Raw genomic sequence first — 10,693 nt, 5'->3', positions numbered from 1 at the left:
ACAACACTCAGGCCACTCACATACAGACTCAATACTCAGACCAAGTCTTTTTGTACTGTTTCCAAACACTTTGCTGTCCAATGTGTGCCTTTCTCTTGTTTTGCATATGTATACATCTCTCCTGTTTGCTATTTATTCCTGCTGTCATACTATTTATATTTTAATCTTGCAAAGTTGGCGTGGAGCACCTATAACTTTGTTATACAGGTAAAATGACACTAAGGGGGGATTCTATTCTAAATCGAAAAGCAGAACAGGTCCACTTTAACTCTAAAAGAAGCTTTAACAAATAAATTCATGCAGAAAATGTATATTGAATTATGGGTTTTGGCATCTCTTTGTGGAGTTTGCATGTTTCCCTCTTGTTTCTGTGTGGATTTCAGCACAGATGAAGCAGCTACTCTAAGACAATAACAGCTCCCTCTCTCTGTTTGATAGATGACAGGTACGCCACGTGTCAGGTGAAATAGACTGCAGCCCCTCAGGAGGCCTCACAGGACAAGCCAGTATGGATAATTACCTGTCAATCAATTTTTTTTATTTTTTTATTTTTTTTTAGCATTTATTATGACAGGACAGGCACCTCAGTCCCAGTCAATCAAATGTGCTATGTGGTGATGGTATCTAGTTAATATGAGCATTAGGCTTCAGTGGAAATATACCTTTGTGGCATAAAAAAGAAGTATAATAATAAACCATAGATCCACTGCAGCAGCCCCACCCCCTCTGTTTATACTCCAGTTAGCACAGTGCCACAGGTGAATATGAGGATGATGCCTCGATTTACAGGAGATCATCGCCGCCTGGATCTGATATTGACTGGCTAAATGAGTGATGAGCTGTGTGACTCAGCTGCCAGTCCCAGCTGCACAGAGGATGAGTCACTGTGAGGGTCCCAGAGGGTGAGAAAAGTCAGAGCTGGACTGCAGACCACAGCTCTGTAAGACATGTTATGCTGCCCTCTTGTGGATTTTAGGGAGAACGACAGATGAATTCTACATTTGGACTCTAAAGGTTCCTACAACTGTTTTTTCATAATCCTGGAATGGAAATCTGTTGGATTTTTGTAACTTCCAGAAAGAAGTTTGCTAACATATTGGGATAATGTTAGCAAACTTTTTAATCTTTATTTTACCAAATGTGCCTGGTGATCACTGAAATTAAAGATAATTAAGATAGTGCTTTAAAATAACTGCCACCATGACTACCCAAAGCCATTTCTGGTTGTCTGCAGTGGTGCAAGACTTAAAAAATGTTAACTGAAAAAAATCACCTCTGAATTCTCAGTTTTGTAGTTTTCAAGCAGATCAATCACTTAATTTGAGATTAAGTAATGTTTAATTACATTGTAAATAAGTAGTCGTTTCTAGTTAATTTAAAAGTGATCATTCTGTAGATTCTTAAGTATTTTTTCAGGTATGTTTTGACTAAATCACCTTTATCCTCCAGAATCAGGACCTGTGGTCTTTAATGATTCAGTTTGCTCCTTATTTGGCCCTTGATCCTTACAAATTGCTGCTTACAGCTCCAAAACGCCGACAGGTGGACTAATGCACTGTTTGAGATGATAATAATAAAGAATAAGACCAGTGTTTGTGTTTATTTTCAGATTATAGTCGTTGGAATGGCAGGCTGAATGTTATCAACTGCTTTGTTTGGTTTTGGTTAAACACACATTGGGATATTTGATGATGCAACAGGGCTGTTTTTAGAAAATGTGAATGTGCTAGTTGTGAGAGATCAGAGGTGTACTGAAGAGTTTGGGTACACGAAGTTCCTGTCCTATTTCTCCTAAATAACACATCCCCATATTTGTGATTTTCAGAGTTTCCTGGATTCTGGTCAATCATGAAAGCTCGCAGTCCTTCCTGTCTGCTGCTGGAGACAGAGCCAGAGAGCGAGGGGTGTTATTGTATATTTGTCACACTGTCCCTCACACGCGACCACTGTTGGTCAGGACAATGGTCTCACATCAGAAACTAATCATCGCCAAAGAGAAACCCGGTGGGTGGGAGACGTGGCAGGGGGAGGTTGTTCCTCATTGTTCAAAGAGGAGAAACAATGGGAGTGACGAGCCGACGCTCCGAGGAACAATGGGGGTGAAGAAAAAGACCTTTTCTTCCACATTGTCATCATCATTTAAAATAAAATAAAAAAGTCAGGGGGTGAAAAACTGTCCCGAAGACAGGAAGAGGTGGTTTCTTTTAGACGTTCCTGTAGCTGATTACTTTTAGCTGCTTTAAAGGTTACCCTATCTGCAAAGCATGATGATAAGAAACAATGCTCAAGTGTTACCTATAATTAGAAACCCACAGGCTGCTGCTGCTTCTTCCACATAAACAAACAGAAAGTCAGAAAGTGATGACTAATTATCACTTTCACTGCTTTTATTTTAGCTGTCTTCACTGCTTCATCTTTTAATTATTTATATTTCAGTTTGCACTTTATCTGCTTTCATATTTTACTCCTTTTTTAATTGACAACTTCCCCCACATTTGTTGTTTATTATCACCAAAATTGACGCTTTCTGTCCTTTAACTGCTGACGCATCGAACTTTCTCACCCCCAGTTAAAAATTCCAGGAAGCCTTCATCCACCTTCACTCTTAAACCGTCCACTGTTTATACGGTTTTACTTTCAGCAGGTCAAATCGAATCAAATTCATCCATTAAAATCTTATAAACACTGCATGTTTGGCCAAAGTAAAAAGAACAAAATAATAAAACTATTTTAAAAACTGCGGTCAAATCTATTCTTTTAATATTTTTTAGGTTTTATGGTTTAGTCAATAAACCGAATTATAATGAGAATACTTTATTAATGAATATGATCATCAATGCATTATTAGCCATTGTTATTGTCTTATGAGAGACTCCTGACACAGATTTCAGATACCGTAATAACTGAAATCTGTACACGATTAACTTTGAGCAACCAAACCTGACACACAGGTACATCTCAGGCCCCTGAAGGTTCTTATCTAGATCATATATTCTAACATCGTCTTGTTGCCTAGCAACCACCTACCAACAGGCTAAAATCACCTATCTGGCACCTGTAACGCAGCATAAAAGCATCATGTCACATATTTTAATTGAACAACAATAACCTGCGATTTATGTATATAAAATGGGAATTGTGCATGATACAATGTTATCATGTTGCCTGGCAACCACCTAAAATCACAATTGACATGCTAATAATCTGATTTAAAGTAGAAGCTGCTGTCCCATTAAACACTGAAAAACGTTCGCTGAGGTAAAACACTGTCCTTGTTGTCTGTTTTGAAATATCAGCAAACTAAAGTTTTGCTTCCCGTTTGGGTTCTCCTGGTGTTTCCGTATATAAAGTTTAAAGTTGTGTGTTTATTATATTTTCTGGATTCCTCTTTTGTCTTCTTTAGTTCTGGTTATCTCTTGCTGTTTCGTTTTCTGTTTTCTGTAGTCATCAGGTTTTGTTTTCTTGTCTTTTTGGTTCGTTTCTATGTTTACAGTCATTTAGTATGAGTGGCCTCCACAGTGTGTCATCTACGCCTTTCTCTGTCTCACACTGTGTTTGTGTTTCCATCCCTTTTGTTCCATTTGTCGTGTACATCTTGTTTGGTGTCCATATTTATAGCTCTTACTTTGAAGTTTGTTGTTTTTCTTCTTTTGCTTCCTGTCTGTCTTCCCGTAGTTGCCTAATTGCTGGTGATTGTCTTGTTAACCCCCTGCTGGTCATTCCCACATCAGCCCAGTGGGTCCCCGTCACACTGTTTGTTAATACTTGCTGCTGTGCTGCAGATGTTCTCTGTGTTCGGGTTTCCCGCCTCCCTGTGCGTAGTTCAACCTCGACCTTGCACGTTTTCCTCTTCTCTCTCTCCCTCTCTTTTTGGACTGATTGCCTTGGCCTCATTAATTCTGGGTTGGGTTTGGGTTATTCCAAGCATTATTATGTTTTATCTACATAGAATTCAACTCAAAGTAACATGAGAACAATATGCTGAAGATGAGACCTGCAGGAGCTGCTTGACAATGAAGCTCCCAGCACACAGTTTTTGTGCTGATGTTAATGTCCGAGGAGGTTTGGAGCAGCAGAACACCGGTGACCGTTTCCACTTTGCAAATGGATTGTCTAAGACATTTCTCAAAATGACTGCAGTGGCGACATTTTATTACACCTTATTTGAGTGCAAGTTCAGTGAGCTCTTGAGAACGACCTTTCAGAGATGCTTGTAAATCAGATTGCATAGCCAGGTGCTTTCTCTTATATACACCTGTGGCAAAGGGACTGAAATTACCCAAATTTGATTAAGAGGTGTGGGCCAATGCTTTTGTTCATTTAGTGAATAAATAAACTGCCTCTGATTTCTTTTCAGCACTTCACCTTTCATTTTCTGAACTTCCACTCCTCTTTCAATTACAGCCTGCACTTCCACCATAAGTGGCATTTCAACCTGCCATTCCCCCCCCTTTTAAACCGCTGTTTAAACTTCAGTGTTTGTATTCCATTTGCCACTTCAGTGATCCTCGGCTGTGTCAGTATTTGTTCCTTTTTATAGTTCAGTTATTAATTTAGAAACGAGAACATGTTTATCTCCATCACCTGCTGCGACCAGCCGCTGCTCTGCTTTGATAAATCCATCAAAAGGATCATTATACAGCTGAAAACTGCGAATGGCCTCTTTGAAATCACAGCACAAAAACCAAACTATAAAGGCGTGACATAGAATTCTGCCATTTTTTTAAGACTGTAAACATCCCGACTCGGATTTCATTGTGTGGTCACTGCTGGAGAATTTCTTCCATGTTTAGGATATTAGAGTCCATGAGGATCTGTCTTAAAGTAAACCCAGACAGAGATCACAGCTTCATCCAGACGGCCGGCGCTGCTCTGACAGCGGGCCGGGCCTCCGATGGAGACTGGCCTCATAAACTGTTTGTATGTGTCTGCGCTTTATATACTGTACATTATGAGCAGCTGGAGTCAAGTCAGGCAGCACAAAGGCAAGGTCAATAATGTGAAGTGATCTGCAGGGTCAAAAGACTAGGCCCGCTGCCAGCCATTGTTGGAAGGGTGTTTCTTTCAAAGCAAGCATGCAATCCCCTCGTCTGCACTCACGCTCAAGTCTTGAGTATTTCCCGTGGAGGAAACAATAAGACAATAGCAGCAAGTGGCTCGGTGGTCAGCGCGAAGGGGGCATTTCTCAGGAATCTGGCTTCATTGTGAAATAATTTGATGATGCAAAGAAGTTTTGTTTGGACAAAGTGTAAACAACATGCAGCCATCTTTATGTACAGTCTGTGCCACTGTACACCCCGTACCATCTAGTTTATCCAGTGTATGTTTACACATGAGTACTTCTAGCACTATTTGTATAAAATATGCTCACACAAAGAGGTTTGACATGTTTTTTTAATTTAATTTAATTTAATTTAATTGGATGTTTTCTTACTGGCAGTGTCTCAACAGTACTGGTGAATGTCAGGAACAGTATAGCAATTGCGGTTAATCGAACATATTAATATATTATTTATTTTTACCTGATTTTTTAACCTAAGGGGTAGCAAAACCAATTTATTCCTTAATGAGTGACGATATTGACTACAAGATTGTTTCTTACCTTCCTGTTTTCTCCCAAGGGTGTTTGGGCCAAAACAGTCCCCAGGCTTCCTGAGTTCTTTTTAAAGGTTCCAGCTGCAAGTCATTGAAGGAGAAATTGAATAACCGTACCAGGTTTCATTTGAAATTATATGTTGTAGGCCAAGTGGGGGGAAATTTTATTTAACAGTTGTTGTTATTTTTAAAGTATTGCTTTAATGTTAACAAAGATTAACCCTTTTTTTCCAATTCAGTTTTATTTATATAGGGCCAAATAATAACAACAGTCACATCAAGGCACTTTATACTGTAAGGTTAAGACACTACAATAATACAGGGAAAATCCCAGCAATCAAACAAACCCATTTTGGCTTTGATTTGGCAACAGTGGGGAAGAAAATCTTTCTTTTAACAGGAAGGAAGAACCAGGCTCAGGGAGGGGCAGCATCTGCTGCGACCAGTGGGTGAGGAAGAGAAAAAAACCCCACTGTGGAAGAAAGTCAGAGAAAAATAATAACTGTTTATTGAATGCAGAGTCATGTATAAACATAATGAGTCAAGAAGAAACCATGCATCATGGGAAGTCCCCAGCAGTCTAGGCCTATTGCAGCACAACTAATGAAGGATTCAGGGTCACATGTTCCAGTCTTAAAATTTTCAGCCTAATCTTAAAAGTAGAGATGGTGTCTGTCTCCTGAACCTGAAATCTAAAGCCTCTGTCTCCAATTCTACTTTTAAATATTAGATTTTATAGGATCATTAGAGAAGCTGTGTGTTTAGGCTGTTAGTTTAGTTTAGTATGTAACTCCAGACAATAGTGTGGAGTGATTTAAAAGTCTGTAAAGTCTAAAGCAGGCTGATCATTACAGACTGTCGCTGGAACCGTGGCCCACCACTGGGCTCCACAGCGTTATTTTGTGTTGTGTTTTGTGTCAGTGTTGCTTTTATCTAAGACCAGGGTGTCAAAGGTTTTTTGTTTTTTTGGTTCAGGCTACATACAACTCAGTTTGGTCTCATGAGGGCTGGACCAGTAAATCTATTGTCCAATAACCTTTAAAAACAGCACCTCCAAACCTCTTTTTCTTTTAGAATATATCAATTGAGTACACGCTGCTGAAAGCATTCACATTTAATGAACTATTGATTTATGAATCAATCAGCCTGAACTGCCTCAAGAAAAATATTATCACTCAGTTTTTGTTGACACTATAAAGAAATGCTGATGTAAAAAGAAAGCTGTGAGCTCGGCACTTTGAGCTACAGACTTTGTTCAGTTCATTCAAATTGTGTGACCTGTGGAATCGATATAAAAAATAATGAATCCTGTCATTAATTTATTTATATCAGTGATCAAATGGCGTTGAGCATCACTTTGTAGCTGATGGTTAGTCGATAGTGTGTTCTAGGCTCTGGTTGCCTAGGTAACCTCATCCCGAGCGACTGTGGCTCAGGAGTTTAAGCAAGCTGTCTACATATCAGAAGGTTGGTGGTTCAATCCCTGCCTCCCTGTGCTTGCATGTTGGGCAACACGCTGAAACCCAAACCACAGTGTGCATGTGAACTGCATGAGCTAACCTTCTGGCCTTCATCCTACCTCTGTCTTAGAGGCAGGGTGACGAGCCCAGATCAAAGTATTGATGCTACTCCTCCACAGTAAAGGAGGACAGTTCAGGTGGTTTTGACACCTGACTAGGATGTTTCCTGGGTGTCTCTCTTGCAGGAGACACCCAGGTTCCCCATGATAAACTGGAGGAAGTGGCTGGGAAGAGGGAGGTTTGGGCTTCTCTGTTCAGGATGTCAGATTGATGACCTGTCCACGTGTTCCCTTCTTGCTCTAAGGTAGATGGGAGAGGCTCCAGCCCCCCCCACGACCCTGTTAAGGACAAACGTCAAAGGGAAGATGATTTGTTCATTCAGTTTCTGACATTAAAGATATGAAACAACTTAAAGATAAAAAGGACAAGCTGTGTGCTGTGCCTCACCTGTGCATCCTTATTCATAGCCTGCCCTGTCCTCTGCAGGAACTGAGACATCCTTCAATACATGCACTGAGAGTGATTGAGATTGTGCTGGCAGGAGGAGACACAGAGACACAGATATAATAAAACTCCGGAAAATCTCGGTCCTGCCATACATGTGGATGTCACCTACCTGAACATCCTTGCACATGGTTTACTCGTCACAGCAAACAGGACTCAAAGGATCTGTTGCTAATGTCTTGCTCTCAGATACAAGACGACAGAAGTCTTGCAAATTCCAAGCACTGACAGGCCAAAGGTGTTTTGGTGACATAAGGAAAATACGTTGCTGGTGGATGATCTTTGTACAGTTTCCAAAGAAATCCCAACCTGTCACATATTTTTGCAACGATTTATCAAAAGCTTGTATTTATGTGCTGTACCGGGTGACACGCTGTAATAATACATCGATGCATCAATTTCAGTGTGATTTAAGGTCAGTTAAGAGCATAAACATCATTGTTTCTGCTCCCGAGTTTACCAAACATCCATCAAACACTCATAAATACCACAGCTACATTCCCTGGCCTCTTATGAAACACTTCCTGCCTCCGTAGCGGCCGCTGACTTCTTATCAGCTCACCTCAGCCTCTCTCTCCGATTGGTCGTTGCGGCTGATGAGTGGAAACCAAAGCAGCAGTCACAGGCTCTGTTCTCAGCCATTAAAGAATAAAATAACAAAAAACAAGGTGATAACAACTCGAGACCTTTGTCCTTTTGAGCCCACAAGAATGCTGACTAAATTCCATCACAGTTATTCACAGCCCTCCTCCTCCTCCTCCTCTCCTCCTCGTCCCTGCAGAATTAAAAATACATTACACTCAGCAGCAACATGTGTGCAGTGGGCTGGATATGAAACCCAAAAAAGGGAAAGAAAACCTTGTTCAAGCCAAAGAGGAAAGCAGATCACACGGCTGGAACAGCAACCAAATGTCAAATCAGATATGAGAATGAGCAATTGTGTGTTGGAGTCACAGCCACAATCAAAATGTTGCAGGAGGCGATGCCCCCATCGTTACAATGAGGAGGCATCACGTACCGGAGGCTTATTTTGGGTATCATACCAGCAAATGAAAACAGCCAACTTCCTCGAGTCCGCGCGGAGACAAAACATGACTTTTCCTTCTCTAAAAATGGTTTCTGCGGGAGGGCACGTACAGCAGAGCCAGGGAACGCCGGGAGACGAGCACTGGGCGGAGGCGACGGGCAAAAGACACATTGGCGTTCACAAAGAACAAACAGTGATTGCACAGGAAGACATCTTTACGTTTACAGCTAATAATTAGCCCAACTAAGTGTACCTGCATGTAAACATAGAAGACAGATTTCACAGAATATGAGCAATCAGCAAACATGTGGCAGGCCTACTGCCAACAATCACAACAACACAATGTAAAAAATAATGAGAGTTTAAATACATAACAGAGGCTCAAAGCTGCAGTGCAAGCATGTGCGATAACTGCTCAGTAAAGTGCACCATATTAACATGTTAGTGGTTAACAAAGCTAGAAAAATGCTGTGTCTGGCTTATTTTCTGTCATTAAAAAGGTTTGAAATAATGAGGCGAGCACACGGGCAAGTAATCCCTATAAGAGCAAAGCTTGACACAGTTTGTCTGATCTTGGCTCTTTATGATGTCAGTGAGAGCGGATACCCTTAATAAAGATTACTTTGAACTTCAAAAGGAGCTGAAACAGTTTGTTTCAGATGAAGGATGAACTGAGAGGCTGCACCAAGGGCCAGTTCTGAGACAAATGAGGATTATTAGTCCATGCTGCTCATATGGAAGTAATCCAAGAATAAAAACATGGAGCTGGTCAGATTTAAAGAGTCATTTTTGATCCTTGTATATGTAAAAAGAGGAAATATTGCTCAAATTTCAATTTAAATTAAGTAAATCCAATTAAACTGTTAAAGAAAACTACAACTTTTATCACTTTTAGGTAGATTAAAAGGCACAGTCACCATTGTTAGTGATCTTAAACACTAAATTGTACAGCCTTTAAAAAGCCCATAAAGTCAGGTCTATTAAGCATTTGGACAATAATATGGTCTTTATATGCTGATATGCTTATTTTGGCTTCTCAGCTGAATGATGGCCTCCCGCTCTTGGACCTCATATTGAATGCACTTAGAACAACACTTGGAATCAACTCCAAAGCTTTTATCTGGTTAGTTTCATGGCCAGCCTCACCAGGGCACGAAACTGCCTGTTGTCCGTTACTTTTGAACTTCTGAAAACGTCAGACTGTGGACAAAAATGACTGTAATGCTTCTACGGTTCACTTTTGTTAAACCCCTTGAATTAAAGCTGAAAGTCTTGATTTCAAATCAACTGAGGTGGTGCTCAAAAGAAAAAAAAGTGCCACCACTCAAATGCTTCTGGACCTGACTGTTCATCTCCATCAAAAGTATCCAAAAGACTAATTTTTTTCTGCTGAATCTACACTATAAAAACCTTCCACTTAATTTCTAACCACATACAGTATAAAAGACAGACACAGCCACCATAATGTAACTCACTAGCTGGTGAAGGCCTGATGGAGGACTGCTCACTTGTTAATGATCCTCCTTTCTCACTCAGTGACCAATAATTTACTAAATTAACTTCATTTTTTATTCAGTATGACCTGAAATTATTGACTGAGCCCACAGGAAAGAGTTTCAATGAGGTCACAGAACCAGAGAGCAGAGGGCCGCTGTCCCCGCTGACTCTTCCACACCCAGCAGAGTCGCCCCCTGCTGGCCATCAGTTTACCCAAAGAAGGCGTAGGTTTCTTGGCTATTATGAAAACATAACGGGGTTGCAGTTAAGACAAATCACACTGATGATGTAGAGGTATCAAAAACTGATGCATTAAATATGATACACATATCATAACATTATCCCCGGGGTCCCTCCACACTCCTGTTTGTGCTGTGAGACGAAGCAGATTGATAAAGAGCAGAAACTGTCACGGTCCGGGGCAGCGGTCGTGTGGAGAGTGGAAGGAGGACTCGAAGTGCAGCACTTATTCAGGTGTGAGGGTGATTTATTGATGATAACAAACACAAAGTGGAGATGGCAAACAGAACTAAGGACGAAACTAAACTGG

Source organism: Haplochromis burtoni, unplaced genomic scaffold (assembly GCF_018398535.1).
Source record: "Haplochromis burtoni strain Fernald_Lab_line unplaced genomic scaffold, NCSU_Asbu1 Contig_149, whole genome shotgun sequence".
NCBI lineage: Eukaryota > Metazoa > Chordata > Actinopteri > Cichliformes > Cichlidae > Haplochromis > Haplochromis burtoni.
This window is presented reverse-complemented; position numbering follows the sequence as displayed.